The following is a 16,473-nucleotide window of genomic DNA, read 5'->3' on the forward strand; positions in this document are numbered from 1 at the left end:
TTGTACGTCTTCATTCTGTAGCGGATGTGAAAAAGTTGGAACGGTTTCTCCTTTTGATAATAATAAAACGTGGCATTTTCCGTAGGAAACATTGGCGCTTGTAAGATAGTCTACGAACTAGCGGAATAGTTTGAAAAGCGTTTTTTTTTAAGTTTTAATAGATTTTAGAGTTAGGAACTTTACCCAAGTTGTAAGTTTAACGATAACCGCAAACTTTTGACATCAAAGAAAGCAAAATTAGTAGCACAAATCAGTATTTGTACCTCCATGATTACGGTTATATGTAAATTTTGTATCCAAGTTAAAAATCCCTGATTTGTGCAAACTACTCTTACTAGTCAGTCCTTGATTAATACTACAAATCGTTAGGCCTAGCAGGGGTTCAGGTGTTAGTCCACCTCGCTGATAAGTGTGAATTGGTAGACTTTACACACCTTTGAATACGCAATGTTGAGGAATCGTTCTGTTACCATTTTATTAAGTCACAGCTCAAACTACTGGACTTATCGGGCTGAAATTTGGGATGCAAATAGTTATTATGACGTAGACATTCGCTAAGAAAGGAATTTTGAAAATTCAACCCCTAAAGGGGTAAAACAGGGGTTTGATGAAGTCGCATGCATAAACTAGTCTAAATATATAAAAGAAAGAGGTGACTGACTGATGGATCTATCAACGTACAGCTCAAACTACTCGAGGGATCGAGCTGAAAATTAGCATTCAGAGAGTTATCATTACGTAGGCATCCGCGAAGAAAGAATTTTTTTTAAGATTTAATGTCTAAAGGGATAAAATAGGGGTTTGAAATTGGTGTAGTCCACGCGGACCAAGTCGCGGGCATTAGCTAGTTATATAATTTGTCTCTTTCTAAGCCACGAATATCGCGGTGGGCGAGCTGGACTCGATCTTTGCCGGTTTTTCACGTAAGGATAAAACATTTCTTCGATCATCCACTAGCTCTCCAACTAAGATGTCTCGCGTTACGTATGTAGGTCAGCGTTTTCATTATCAGGCCGTCAACGTTTATATGTCGCGTCGCCTGCTGTATGGGCTATACGCTATAACGTCTGTGTCTACGTAACTACAACTTTTATCTGTCGCCTGGTGTATGGGTTATCCGCTTTAACGAATAAGTTTTTTTTTTAAGTAGGTATATTAGTCATGCTAATCATGACTAATACCCCCTTTTTCCTCCAATTAAGCGAAAAGCTTGTGCTAGGAGTAGGTTCCGGCATGCCTCTAACGGTGTTTGGGGGTCCCAGTGGTGGGTCTGCTACGGCGGTATTCGTGAGGTTTTTAGTCGGTAGGAGTCCGACATAACCACTGTGCTCCCCCGTGGTCGGTGGTATCCATGACGGGATTCCCTCACGAGAAAAAAAAAAGGAGTAAGTACGATAATAAGGCACCGAGTGGGGTTTGAACCGCCGACCTTTCGGAATTCAGTCCGCTCTTCAACCTTTGAGCTATCGAGGCTCTTATCTTATTGGAAAGCTTTCGGATATTATCGTGCCTGACAATTACTGAAGCCGGGTGGAGTGGAGTGGGTTAGTTGACCAAGCAAATTACTGGAAGAAGATGTGATATTACTCGTATGTATGTAGTCGGCCAGTCAGATTTTTGACAGCTAACGTGAATTTGGCACGTAGGTATAAGTATCTTTTTTCGTTTCTTGTCGCCCCTTCTTTTCTTTCAATAGTATAAAACCTAGAATAAAACCAAACCTGGATCTTTCAAAATCAATGGTATAAAACAAAGACTCAAAGAACTACATTTTCTTTATTTGCGAGATATTTTATTCCCTTTTACTCAGTATTATGCTCCGTATCTTGTAAGGATGTCCTTCGTGTAATCTAGTCGTAATATTTCGCGACCGTGGCAGCGTGTTCAACTAGAAGAAAACTGTGCAAAATATATGCAAACGTTTTCATATTCTTGCGTTGCAGAAATCATGTTATGGTACCTTCAAGGTTGCAATTAGATTATCATACGAATTAGGTAAATGTGGAAATTTTTACTCATTTTTTTTTTTGTTTATTTCTACTAGGTACTTCTAGTTTCTAGTCTAGTCACTTACTGATAAAGGAAGCTTCAAGTTTCGGCACAATATCGTATAGAAGATTTATAAAAAAAACTAAACTCGCTCGAAAGAACTCGTTTTATCCCGGAAAATCAAAGAGCTCCCTCAGGATTAAAAAAACCGGCCAGGTGCAAGTCAGACTCGTGCACCGAGAGTTCCGTGCTCGGGTATTTTTTTCTACATTTTTCACGATAAATCAAAAACTGTTATGTATAAAAATAAATAACAATCTGTTTTAGAATGTACAGGTAAACCCCTTTTATATGATACCCCACTTGGTATATTTATCTTACTTTGAAAATTGAAACATTTTAAATTTTTTTTCTGTGATGTAACCACAAATTCACGGTTTTCGGATTTATTCCTTTACTTGTGCTATAAGACCTGCCAAATTTCATGATTCTAGGTCAACGGGAAGTGCCCTATAGGTTTTCTTGACAGACACGACGGACAGACAGACGGACAGACAGACAGACAACAAAGTGATCCTATAAGGGTTCCGTTTTTCCTTTTGAGGTACGGAACCCTAAAAAACCGAAACTTACGCGGAAAATCGCGGGCATCATCTAGAGATATATATATTTTTCATATAGACTTAATAATGAATATGAAGTGGTGTGTGTGAAACTAAGCTTAGTATCAAGATAAGGATTAGTAGTGCCACTCCAATTAACATTTAGTGCAGCATTCCCACACTGGCGGTTGGAATAGAACATAAAAGTAATAAAAGTAATGAAACTCTGAGCATTTCTATTAAAACTTTTATTATTTTGCTAGATATAGCTGTGTAGGAATACATTTGTTCAACCTTCTTAGTATATAGGAACTGGTGTTAAGATAAAAAAAAACTCAAAAACGTAAATGGATTATGCTTAGAACACACAGAAAGACTCGTAAGTAACTATTGCCTCTCTCCAAAGAATACCCCAGATATTTAGGGATGATTAGCTTTTAACGAAATAAACATTAAAACATTTTTATTTGTATAAATACTAGTAGATCCTCGCAGCTTCGGTCGCGTGGGGTTAGTTTTTAAAAATCCCGTGGGAACTTTCGATTTTCCAGAACAAAAGTAGCCTATCCGTTATAGCCTGTCCCCGGGATGCAAGGTATTTCTCTACCAAATTACATGTAGGTACATTAAAACGGATGATTCTTCAAAAATCCCGTGGGATCACCAGGATTTAGCAATGCAATTCCTTACAGGGTTGAGGAGTTGGGTCCTCGACGTCAACGATAAAGCCTTACAACATTAATTTATAACGAATAGTTTCTAAATCTCATCATCTTTTATTGGTCCTCTGCAGCATCAGGACTGAGAAGTTGGAAGTCAAATCTTTTAAGGAAAAATGTCGCAAAGTTTCTCTACAGATTAAAAAAATTACGACTACCAGTTCAGAAATCTCGGAGATATCAGTTTTCATAGGTAGAAAAACAACTCCTCCATTATTAACGAAAGCAAAAACATCGATTAATTAACAGGGCTCTCTCCGTCACTCGCTTGATACAATCGTAGTTCCAATTTCATTTGAATATTAAGCAACCAAAGTCCATGAAATTTTGCAGATTCTAGAAACTAATATCTGTGTCTGTGATGTTTTAGATTTTTCTAAAAATATGTAGTTTTAAAATTACAGGGGCTCAAAAACTTGTATGTAAATTTTTAAGACCGCGTAACTTTGAAATTGAATATTTTAACAGAAATCTGGAAAACCACAAACATAGATATATTAGTTTCTAGAATATGTCTGCAAAATTTCATGGACTTTGGTTGCTTAATATTCAAATGAAATTGGAACTACGTTTGTATGAAGCGAGTGACGGAGAGACCCCTCTTACCAGCTTATACTACAGAGAGGATATAATGCAATCAATATAAGACAGGAAAGGATATGAAGCTGCGACGCAGTCGACTTAGCTCCACCTATCCAATTATTCTAAGTGCATTGTCCCACTAGTCCCATACTGCACTCGTAAAACTAATCAAATTAATGGAACTAATGAAACTCGCACGCTTATGATTCTAGCCGTAGATACGTAATAAGATAAACGAATGATATACCTACTCAGATTAATTAAAAAAAATTAATATAGGCATAGGTGATAAATTATGATAACTAATAATATCATAGATCGACGGAGTGTCATATTAGCCGCCAATATAAGACTGGCATGACATGACGTCAATAAAAATCCATATCCATATTAATATTGATAGTGGCATGCCAGAAGAAAGACGATTTTAAAACTTTGAGAACTACTATTAGTAGTAACGAAAGATCTATTTCTACCAATAAAATTAATCCCAAAACTTCTCCATTGCTAGCTCTGATTACTGTTTGGTATATTCTGAAGTTAAATTAAAATCTCTTTAGCAATCTATGTTATGCAGACCAAGTTATATTGAAATGATAGTTCTGCATGCAAGTTAGATTAAAACAAAGTTTATCGTCCATGCTTACGTATTAAATAGTAGATAGGTAAATATTTCAAATGAGATAATGCCGCGACTTTGTAAGCGTGGATTTAGATTTTTAAAAATCCCATGGTAAGTGTTTAATTTTCTGGGATAAAAATACTATGTACGGTTTCATTAGAGAACTCGTACATAAAATCAAAAATGATTTTACGTTGATCCAAATCCTTCACTACCTAAAGGCAAACTTTTAACGAAGCAATTAAAATATGAACAATTTCTGTATTTCAGGTTCAAATTTCGTTTATTTTACATCGATTTCGAACGCACTTTTTAGAAGTTTTAATTAGTTTGAACACCTCTTAAGCGGTTTTAAAGTCTTACTCAGTTAACGGTGTAAAGCTTAATAGACCCCATTTGAGAGGGATATTGTTTTAGGTAGTCCTTGGAACTTATTCTTTATAGGTAGGTACGTACGTTTTTATCCCGGACACTTTACGATTTCAGGGATAAAAAGTTGCCTATGTCTCTCTCCAGGTGTTAAATTATATCCATGCAAAACAATCACTTACGCAATGCGTAGCTACATTGGGGCGTGATGAAAGGACAAACATCAAACCAAATAAAAATCATGTTGTAGCATTTATATAAATAGCACGAAGAATAGGGGTTGAAATCAATTTTATAATTTTCATCACAAAAACATCAGAAAAAAAATTTTTTTTTTGTCTAAATTGAAACCGAAGTAAAGTATTTTTAGTAAAAAAAAAATTATGATGATTTAGATAAATGGAAGAATAAAAAGTTTTCCTTTATTTTGCACCTATGAGCACAATTAAAAACCAAGGTATGCGGAGGGGCCTGGAAGCCCACCACATTAATAACCTAAAAAAATCCCTAGCGATATATGTCATTACTAGATAGGGATAAATACCCTCAGAAATGAAGGTTGGAGGTTTATAATTGCTGCGGAACCTGACCCAAGATTACAGTTCCGTTCCACGTTGGAAATAACCTACCAATTGAATTACATCCAATAATTACGGTAATAGAGGGTGAGGAGTGAGGACCAAGATGGCGGCTCAATTTACTGATGAGTTTGAAAGGTCATGCGTGGCTCGGTATTAGTATCTCCACAATTTTGATAGAATTATAACGCCAAAAACATTTTTTTTACCCAGGATGGAACGGTTTAAGGTCATAAGCTCATTAGAGCCACCCGGCACCCGACCAGCACTTTATCGTCGTCATTCGTATTTTTTTTATATCGTCTTATGTTTTAAGCACCTCACTATTCTTTTCTTATGGTTTCATCCCGGGAAAACAAAGAAATCCCAGGAGATCACAAAAACGCAAATCCGCGAGGATAAAGTTCCGGGAGCGCGAATTTTTTTATATATTTACAGTCTACTACAAATTATAACAATTTCTCTTTGTCTGGAGTTTCAGGGGGGAGGGGGAGGGGGTTTAACAGACGGTGAAATACCGCCCACTTTCTTGCAATTCCTGGATGCTACTGAGATTCTTGGCCCAACTCAAGAATTCAGGATCTCGTCATCCGCAGTCCAGCGTGCTATCCTAGAGATCATAGAACAGGAAAATTATTTCCCTCAAAGTTTTAGTAGCACTTAATATAAATAGCTTGGCGATTAGTTCGATCAATTTTCCACAGACGACAGTTTATTAAGACGCGGGCGTGAATGAGGAAAAATAGAAAAATGTGAGAGATAGAGTTCGATTAAAGGATAAGAAATATATTCATTACTTTTTTACCCGACTGCGGCAAAACCAAAAGGAAGGGTTATGATTTTAGCAGTCTATGTATGTATTTACTCTTTGATTTTCCGTTATAAAGTAGCCTTTGTCACTCTCTAGGTCCAACTACATACATTCATGCAAAAAATGGCTGCTAGTCTTTTCCGGTATAATTGAACGACAAACCAAGCTGGTTTACCTGGTTAATTTTTAAGTACAAGTCGTTTTATAACAAACCGATAGTGTGAGACAGTAGAAGTCAGACCTTTCTCAGAACCGCTCTACAAATTAACAAATATAGTGATGCCTGCTACTTCGTTCACTTGGATATTTAGACTTAAGAATTCCGTGTGAACAGTTTGATTTACGGAGTTAAAAAGTCTGTCGTCTATTGGTTTTGAGAACTGTGTGCTAGGACCATTGCCACTTCGTAACCCGTTTGCCATGTGCCATATGTATGTGACCCATATCAATTATTTGTATAGATACTGCAAATAATATTGTTCTACTACACTAAAATACCGCAGCATTTTACTGAGACAGAGCCCTTTTAGCTCACAGACACAACAATAGGTTAATAGTATTTTCTAGTTTTAAGTTTAATTAATATTTAAGTTAGTTTAAGTTAATTTATTAATATTTAAGTTTTAAGTTTAATTAATATTTAAGTTTAATTGTATCTTTATTTTTATTCCTGTTTTTTTGTGAGTCTGTAATTGAGCTAAATAAACTTTTATTTATTATTTATATAGTGTAGAAGCTACTTGCATAGACCGTACTTAATCTGTGCATATGGTATATATGCACTAGCTTATATTCCGGCCAAATTATAATAGCGCTCGATATTGATTGAGATATCGGCTATTCAGATGCAGTACCAGTGTAAGTACATCGATAGTTTATATAACTGGCTAATAATTTAGGTCTAACCAGAGTATCTACAAACTAGCTTATGTCCTTGGTTTCACCTGCATCCTATATTTTAGACCAACCTAATATAACTTCTTTTTTTTAAAACCCGAGCTAATTAACGCAAATAACCCTTAATCTTGAATAAGGTGAAATAATATTATTATTATTAAAATACTTGCTAAAGTTTCACAGTTTTAATTTTTCCCGCGATTTGGCCTTCTTAAAGTCGGTTCTTAATCAACTAGTTTTTTCTTAATTTATCCACTTCTACTAAGTATTTAAATGCCCTTCGGCTTTCATTTTTTCACCTATAACTATAACATCTTGGGTAACTTTGAGATGAATAGTATCCAAGCATCTTCTAGCTAAGCGCATTTTCACTTTAAAATACTACAACTTCACATATTATCATCAAATGTGACTGAAATAATCGCGATTATTAATAAAGTTCTAATTAAATTCCACAACTTATATAACAATCCATGATAAATATTTGAAATAATATTATATACCAACACGTATTATATTATACCTACTGCTTCAATTGTCTCACACAATTCTGATAGACCATCTCACCAAATAATATACAGTATTCACGTTATCACATAATATCATCATCATCATATATATTCCACACATATATCTATGATATATATTCCAGATCCATGATATAAGATATCATTATTATCTGCCCAATTTCGCTCCGATGCGCCGCTGAATCACCGGCGCTCAGCATATTCCTTTGTAATACCCCGATTTATGGTAACCATTCAACAAGTGGTTATTTTTCTTACGAGCCTTATGAAAATAGTTGGAGAAATTGCGTAGATGTACCTAGTTTATATCTTTCTTTCAATCCCTATTGCGTCTACTTCATAAAAAAATTACAAATGTTGCTATTTCAATAAAAATTATGCCAGGTCGAAAATTAATAAAAAATTGTAAATCAGGTGAATTTTTAACCGACTTCCAAAAAAGGAGTAGGTTCTCAATTCGTCAGGATCTTTTTTTTTTTTTTTATTTTTTTTTTTTTATGTATGTTCCCCGATTACTCAAAGACCCCTGGACCGATTTGGAAATTTTTTTTTTGTTTGAAAGGGTATACTGTGCAGGTGGTTCCATATAAATTTGGTGAAGATCTGATGAATATCTTCGGAGATGAAGAACAGAACGGATAATCCTCAATGGATAGGAGCAAATTGCTCGCGATCAGTGTAATAGCTTAGTAAACAGTAGGGTTTTAACTGGGCACAACATATTATAGTACAGTGGGGCCACTAAAAATTGTGAAATAAAAAATTTTCAAAAGAAAAATAAAACCGACTTCAAAAACGACAAACACTAAAAAGTAAAAAATAACTTTTGTTTAGCTACACGTGTAATGCACCTAGGTATGAAGTCGGGCGAGCTTCACTCTTGGATTTCTAATTTTGTTTTAATATGCTCGCTCGACTTCATACCTAGGTGCATTACACGTGTAGCTAAACAAAAGTTATTTTTTACTTTTTAGTGTTTGTCGTTTTTGAAGTCGGTTTTATTTTTCTTTTGAAAATTTTTTATTATTTGTAACGGTCTCTTAGGTATATGTTAGGCATCTTTAAAGATCCAATTGATACACTACGTAGGTCTACTTAATAAAAAATCCGCCATTGTCGCAATCGTTTCATCGGCAAGGCTTTGATGATGATATTGATGATAGTTGAAGCGTTTTAAAATTACTCTTTTGCGAGTAACATTTATAACATATCGATTAAAGTGAAAATTAAGAATTTGTAACACCCCCGACAAGTGAAGGTTACAGTAACTAGAAAAGAGCTGATAACTTCCAAACTTTTAGGTTCATTCGTTTAGAAACTACGATGCCACAGACAGATACAGAAACACACAGATACACACGTCAAACTTATAAGACCCCACTTTTTGGGTTGGGGGTCAAAAATGTATCTAAGTATACCTACCGTGTCAAAAATAGCCGAACATTACGATTTTTATAAACAGCCTTTAATTAATCTCATTAATTTTAAACTCAGCACCAAAACAACAAGTCGCATTGTGTTTGAAATAAGAGAAACCTCAAACCATTATTACTTAACAAACACTCCAATAAATTGTTCAATCACCATTATTAGTTAACTACTAAACACTACAACACAACTATTAAACACGGGTCTATTCTCATAGTGAGAAGGGGTTGGCCATAATCTACCACGCTGGCCAAGTGTAAATTGGCAGACTTCACACTATCTAAATATAGGTATATAAAATCAAAGTCAAAGTCAAAATCATTTATTCAAAGTAGGTACAATTGTACTCCTTTCGATGGTCGAAATTATTAAATTAGTACGATTTAATGGTGATAATTAATTACGTAACTTAAAACTAAAGCTGCGAGGGTTTCAAACGCGCCCAAGTCTGAGAAGAGCCCACAACAAACTCAGCCGGGTATTCTTTCAATTAAAAGTTCACTGACTGACTGGCTGATCTATCAAAGCACAGCTCAAACTACTGGGCTATTTAGCATGCAGATAGCTATTATGACGTACCTATACATCCGCTAAGATAAGATTTTTGAAAATTAAACTTTTAGGAGGTAAAATCGGGGCTTGAAATTGGTACAGTCCACGCAGATGAAGTCGTGGGCATAAACAAGTTAGTTATTTTACCTATTACATAAGCTATGCACGTTCAACAAGTGATATTTTTCCTTGTGGATGTCACATAAAACTGTCCGAAAACTTTCCAGGCGTTCCATAACATAAGTTTTATGATTGATCTTTCTCACTTTAGTATTCTATTGGTTTTCTTTTACGGTGGTTATTCCCACGGATAAAAGAAATCTGTGATTATTTCCGTAACGTTTTCCTGTTAACAGGGCTCTCTCCGTCACTCGCTTCATACAATCGTAGTTCCAATTTCATTTGAATATTAAGCAACCAAAGTCCATGTTTACAGACATATTCTAGAAACTAATATCTATGTCTGTAGTTTTCCAGATTTCTGTTAAAACATTCGGTTTCAAAGTTACGCGGTCTTAAAAATTTACATACAAATCTTTGAGCCCCTGTAATTTTAAAACTACATATATTTAGAAAAATCTAAATCTTCTTTTCGCCGTTGAAGCAAGTTATATTTATTTGCTTTATAACGTAGATGATTCCGAAAACCGGTCATGACAGACGGACGGACAGACGGATAGACAGACAGACAAACAGGTAGACAGATAGACTGACAGCAAACTGATCCTATAAAGATTCCTTTTAAGGTACCCTAAGAGGAAACGAATCCCACTAATTACCTATAGGAGTCCGACGTTTTAACCACTAAGATATCGCTGCTTTTTACTTCACTTGGGTAGTTATTTAGATATTTCAGATATTTCGATACAAGTTTCATACATTTTACTCGTTTAGGCTCTTATAGGATCGAAAAATAAATGATAGGCATAAATTCAGACGTAATTGGACCGATCTGCGTTTGAATGAGTTCAATAAATCCTAATTCCAGGCAAATCCAACATCCAGGTTGACATATTATGTACAGGATTAGTCACCGAGTTAATTGATTTTGAACTACAGCATTAATGAGAGATCCAATTATTCAGAAATAGATTACGTACACACATTTAAAATTCATATTTGATTGAAAATATGAGGTTCTTCTAAATATTTTTTTCATTCATTCTATGAAACTCAGTTCCAGATCTATGCGGTACTAACCTGAAAGGGCTTTGTTTAGTAAAACCTAGTTTAGTAACTTAGGTTTCTTGGCAGTACTAATAAGATTTCGTCCTCCTATACATCCAGGATTCGATTCCGGACATTGATTTTTAAGAGTTCTTCCGGACGTATGTTAATGTAGATAATATGTAAATATGTGAAGTCAGCAAGTTTGCACTTGGCCAGTATGGTGGAATATGGCCTAAACCTTTCTCATTTTGAGAGGAGACTTATTCTCAGTAGTGGGCCGGCGATAAGTTGAGATAATGATTATGCTGAATCTACCCAGCGGGAATCAATCCTAAGACCTCATAAACCTCCTTTAAAGAGAATACCACTGTAAGGAAAGGCCGTTAAAATGAGACTTAAAAGCATCAAACTGCTAAAAGTGTAAAAGACTGAAAGTTCAAAGGTCAAAGGTCAAAGTTGGCAACGGACCAACTTGGAAAGGATGTGGCAGTTTTTTACCTAAGCTTTTTTAACCGACTTCAAAAAAGGAGGATCTTCTCAATTCGTCGGAATCTTTTTTTTTTAATGTTTGTTCCCTGATTACTCAAAGACGCATGGACCGATTTGGATATTTTTTTTTGTTTGAAACAAAAATTATTTTTTACTTTTGTTGGTTTTTGAAGTCGGTTGTATTTTTCTTTTGAATTGTTTTTAAATAAACAGTTAGGGGTATCCCATAACGCTCACCCCTATGCTTGGGAGGTAGACCCAATTTTGATGATTATCGTATGAAGTCCTGACTCACTCAATGACTGATTCGTCCACGCCGAGTCCGAACAATTAGACTAGAACCCTAAAAAGATGATTTTTTGTGCAGATATTCTCTTTAGAATGTAAACCTTTGTTTGATCTTTAGCAAGGCCAATTTTTTTTAAAATTACCACGGGATAAGGAGTGTTTTGTGATTATATTTAGTGTTTGTCGTTTTTGAAGTCGGTTTTATTTTTCTTTTGAAAATTTTTTATTATTTGTAACGGTCTCTTAGGTATATGTTAGGCATCTTTAAAGATCCAATTGATACACTACGTAGGTCTACTTAATAAAAAATCCGCCATTGTCGCAATCGTTTCATCGGCAAGGCTTTGATGATGATATTGATGATAGTTGAAGCGTTTTAAAATTACTCTTTTGCGAGTAACATTTATAACATATCGATTAAAGTGAAAATTAAGAATTTGTAACACCCCCGACAAGTGAAGGTTACAGTAACTAGAAAAGAGCTGATAACTTCCAAACTTTTAGGTTCATTCGTTTAGAAACTACGATGCCACAGACAGATACAGAAACACACAGATACACACGTCAAACTTATAAGACCCCACTTTTTGGGTTGGGGGTCAAAAATGTATCTAAGTATACCTACCGTGTCAAAAATAGCCGAACATTACGATTTTTATAAACAGCCTTTAATTAATCTCATTAATTTTAAACTCAGCACCAAAACAACAAGTCGCATTGTGTTTGAAATAAGAGAAACCTCAAACCATTATTACTTAACAAACACTCCAATAAATTGTTCAATCACCATTATTAGTTAACTACTAAACACTACAACACAACTATTAAACACGGGTCTATTCTCATAGTGAGAAGGGGTTGGCCATAATCTACCACGCTGGCCAAGTGTAAATTGGCAGACTTCACACTATCTAAATATAGGTATATAAAATCAAAGTCAAAGTCAAAATCATTTATTCAAAGTAGGTACAATTGTACTCCTTTCGATGGTCGAAATTATTAAATTAGTACGATTTAATGGTGATAATTAATTACGTAACTTAAAACTAAAGCTGCGAGGGTTTCAAACGCGCCCAAGTCTGAGAAGAGCCCACAACAAACTCAGCCGGGTATTCTTTCAATTAAAAGTTCACTGACTGACTGGCTGATCTATCAAAGCACAGCTCAAACTACTGGGCTATTTAGCATGCAGATAGCTATTATGACGTACCTATACATCCGCTAAGATAAGATTTTTGAAAATTAAACTTTTAGGAGGTAAAATCGGGGCTTGAAATTGGTACAGTCCACGCAGATGAAGTCGTGGGCATAAACAAGTTAGTTATTTTACCTATTACATAAGCTATGCACGTTCAACAAGTGATATTTTTCCTTGTGGATGTCACATAAAACTGTCCGAAAACTTTCCAGGCGTTCCATAACATAAGTTTTATGATTGATCTTTCTCACTTTAGTATTCTATTGGTTTTCTTTTACGGTGGTTATTCCCACGGATAAAAGAAATCTGTGATTATTTCCGTAACGTTTTCCTGTTAACAGGGCTCTCTCCGTCACTCGCTTCATACAATCGTAGTTCCAATTTCATTTGAATATTAAGCAACCAAAGTCCATGTTTACAGACATATTCTAGAAACTAATATCTATGTCTGTAGTTTTCCAGATTTCTGTTAAAACATTCGGTTTCAAAGTTACGCGGTCTTAAAAATTTACATACAAATCTTTGAGCCCCTGTAATTTTAAAACTACATATATTTAGAAAAATCTAAATCTTCTTTTCGCCGTTGAAGCAAGTTATATTTATTTGCTTTATAACGTAGATGATTCCGAAAACCGGTCATGACAGACGGACGGACAGACGGATAGACAGACAGACAAACAGGTAGACAGATAGACTGACAGCAAACTGATCCTATAAAGATTCCTTTTAAGGTACCCTAAGAGGAAACGAATCCCACTAATTACCTATAGGAGTCCGACGTTTTAACCACTAAGATATCGCTGCTTTTTACTTCACTTGGGTAGTTATTTAGATATTTCAGATATTTCGATACAAGTTTCATACATTTTACTCGTTTAGGCTCTTATAGGATCGAAAAATAAATGATAGGCATAAATTCAGACGTAATTGGACCGATCTGCGTTTGAATGAGTTCAATAAATCCTAATTCCAGGCAAATCCAACATCCAGGTTGACATATTATGTACAGGATTAGTCACCGAGTTAATTGATTTTGAACTACAGCATTAATGAGAGATCCAATTATTCAGAAATAGATTACGTACACACATTTAAAATTCATATTTGATTGAAAATATGAGGTTCTTCTAAATATTTTTTTCATTCATTCTATGAAACTCAGTTCCAGATCTATGCGGTACTAACCTGAAAGGGCTTTGTTTAGTAAAACCTAGTTTAGTAACTTAGGTTTCTTGGCAGTACTAATAAGATTTCGTCCTCCTATACATCCAGGATTCGATTCCGGACATTGATTTTTAAGAGTTCTTCCGGACGTATGTTAATGTAGATAATATGTAAATATGTGAAGTCAGCAAGTTTGCACTTGGCCAGTATGGTGGAATATGGCCTAAACCTTTCTCATTTTGAGAGGAGACTTATTCTCAGTAGTGGGCCGGCGATAAGTTGAGATAATGATTATGCTGAATCTACCCAGCGGGAATCAATCCTAAGACCTCATAAACCTCCTTTAAAGAGAATACCACTGTAAGGAAAGGCCGTTAAAATGAGACTTAAAAGCATCAAACTGCTAAAAGTGTAAAAGACTGAAAGTTCAAAGGTCAAAGGTCAAAGTTGGCAACGGACCAACTTGGAAAGGATGTGGCAGTTTTTTACCTAAGCTTTTTTAACCGACTTCAAAAAAGGAGGATCTTCTCAATTCGTCGGAATCTTTTTTTTTTAATGTTTGTTCCCTGATTACTCAAAGACGCATGGACCGATTTGGATATTTTTTTTTGTTTGAAACAAAAATTATTTTTTACTTTTGTTGGTTTTTGAAGTCGGTTGTATTTTTCTTTTGAATTGTTTTTAAATAAACAGTTAGGGGTATCCCATAACGCTCACCCCTATGCTTGGGAGGTAGACCCAATTTTGATGATTATCGTATGAAGTCCTGACTCACTCAATGACTGATTCGTCCACGCCGAGTCCGAACAATTAGACTAGAACCCTAAAAAGATGATTTTTTGTGCAGATATTCTCTTTAGAATGTAAACCTTTGTTTGATCTTTAGCAAGGCCAATTTTTTTTAAAATTACCACGGGATAAGGAGTGTTTTGTGATTATAGCAAGAACTGACCGAGCAAAGCCAGGGCGGATCAACTAGCTCTGATATAAAGCGAGCATCCAATAATTCGGTTATTTTTGTCTTCGTCTATAATAAACCAAGCCAACAACGCTTCGTTTTATTTTTACCAACGGGATTAAGAGATCCATAAATTCATCAGCCATGTCCCCCCGGCGGCGCTTAAGAGCCTTCAGAGGGCTTAATCGTTCGCGCTCTGCGAATAAGAAACTGTGTAAGAACGACTTACGAGTATAAATATAATTGTTTTGACTGTATCGAATTCTAACTTTCGACCAAGTATTTATTACGTAATATAATGTGTATCTACCAGTTCAATGTCTAAGTACAATTCAGTTCAATGTTAAAGTTGTGGGCATTGATACAGAGATAGTTTGCATGCTGGAGACGGAGACAGGCTATTTTTTAATTTTCATCCCGGAAAATCGAAGAGATGGGGATTATTAAGAATTTTAATCCACACGGACAAAGTCGAAGGCATCCTCTGATCACACTATCACTTCACACTAATGTTATAAATGCGAAAGTTTGTGTGTATGAGTGTGTGTGTGTGTGTTTGTTACTCCTTCACGCAAAAACTACTTGACGGATTTGGCTGAAATTTGGAATGGAGATAGATAATATCCTGGATTAGCACAAAGGCTACTCTTTATCCGGGAAAATCAAAGAGTTCCCACGGGATTTCGGAAACCCTAAATCCACGCGTGCGAAGTCGCGGGCATGGGCTAGTTATTCATATTTCCCAAAAAATATACTAAATGCAAAACGTCTTCAACAATAATAAAGAATTTGTTAGCTAGCTATTTGTTAGTACGAGTAAAAGCTGTTGCAAGATAGTTTATAAAATATAACTTTTACACATTGCTTGAATAGTTTGAAAGTAACCCCTAGAGGCATGAACTTTTTGTGTGATGTTATATTTGCTTTTTTCTGATGTTTGTTTTACACAACGGAGAAGAATGAAATAACAAATAAGTAGGTATCTTGAGGGTGAGTTTAATTTTATTGCGTATCTTCCGATTCGGCTGTTCGATTCTACTCGTATTTCTGCGAGTCAACATAATTCGATTGGTATCTACTTGCTGTGCGTAAAGTTGCTCTCGTGAGCTCGTTTAACCGGCGCGTTGCTCGGCAACGTCACATCGTTCAAAATCAACGATTCTGGAAGAGTAGGTACTGATTGTTAGCATCAACATTAAATAAAGTATAGTTTTTTAACCCTTGACCCAAAAAGAGAGGTGTTATAAGTTTGACCTGGGTATCTGTGTGTTTGTGACATCGTAGCTCCTAAAATAATGAACCAATTTTAATTTAGTTTTTTTTGTTTGAAAGGTGGCTTGATTGAGTGTTCTTAGCTATAATCCAAGAAAATCGATTCAGCCGTTTGAAAGTTATCAGCTCTTATCTAGTTACTGTAACCTTCATTTGTAGGGGGTGTTTTAAATTTTTAATTTACACTTGTTTATTATTGCATACCACAAATCGACAGAGCAATGCTGCGACAGAGAAATTGTGCAGGGAGAATCCCAA

Source organism: Maniola jurtina, chromosome 1 (assembly GCF_905333055.1).
Source record: "Maniola jurtina chromosome 1, ilManJurt1.1, whole genome shotgun sequence".
Classification (NCBI taxonomy): Eukaryota; Metazoa; Arthropoda; class Insecta; order Lepidoptera; family Nymphalidae; genus Maniola; species Maniola jurtina.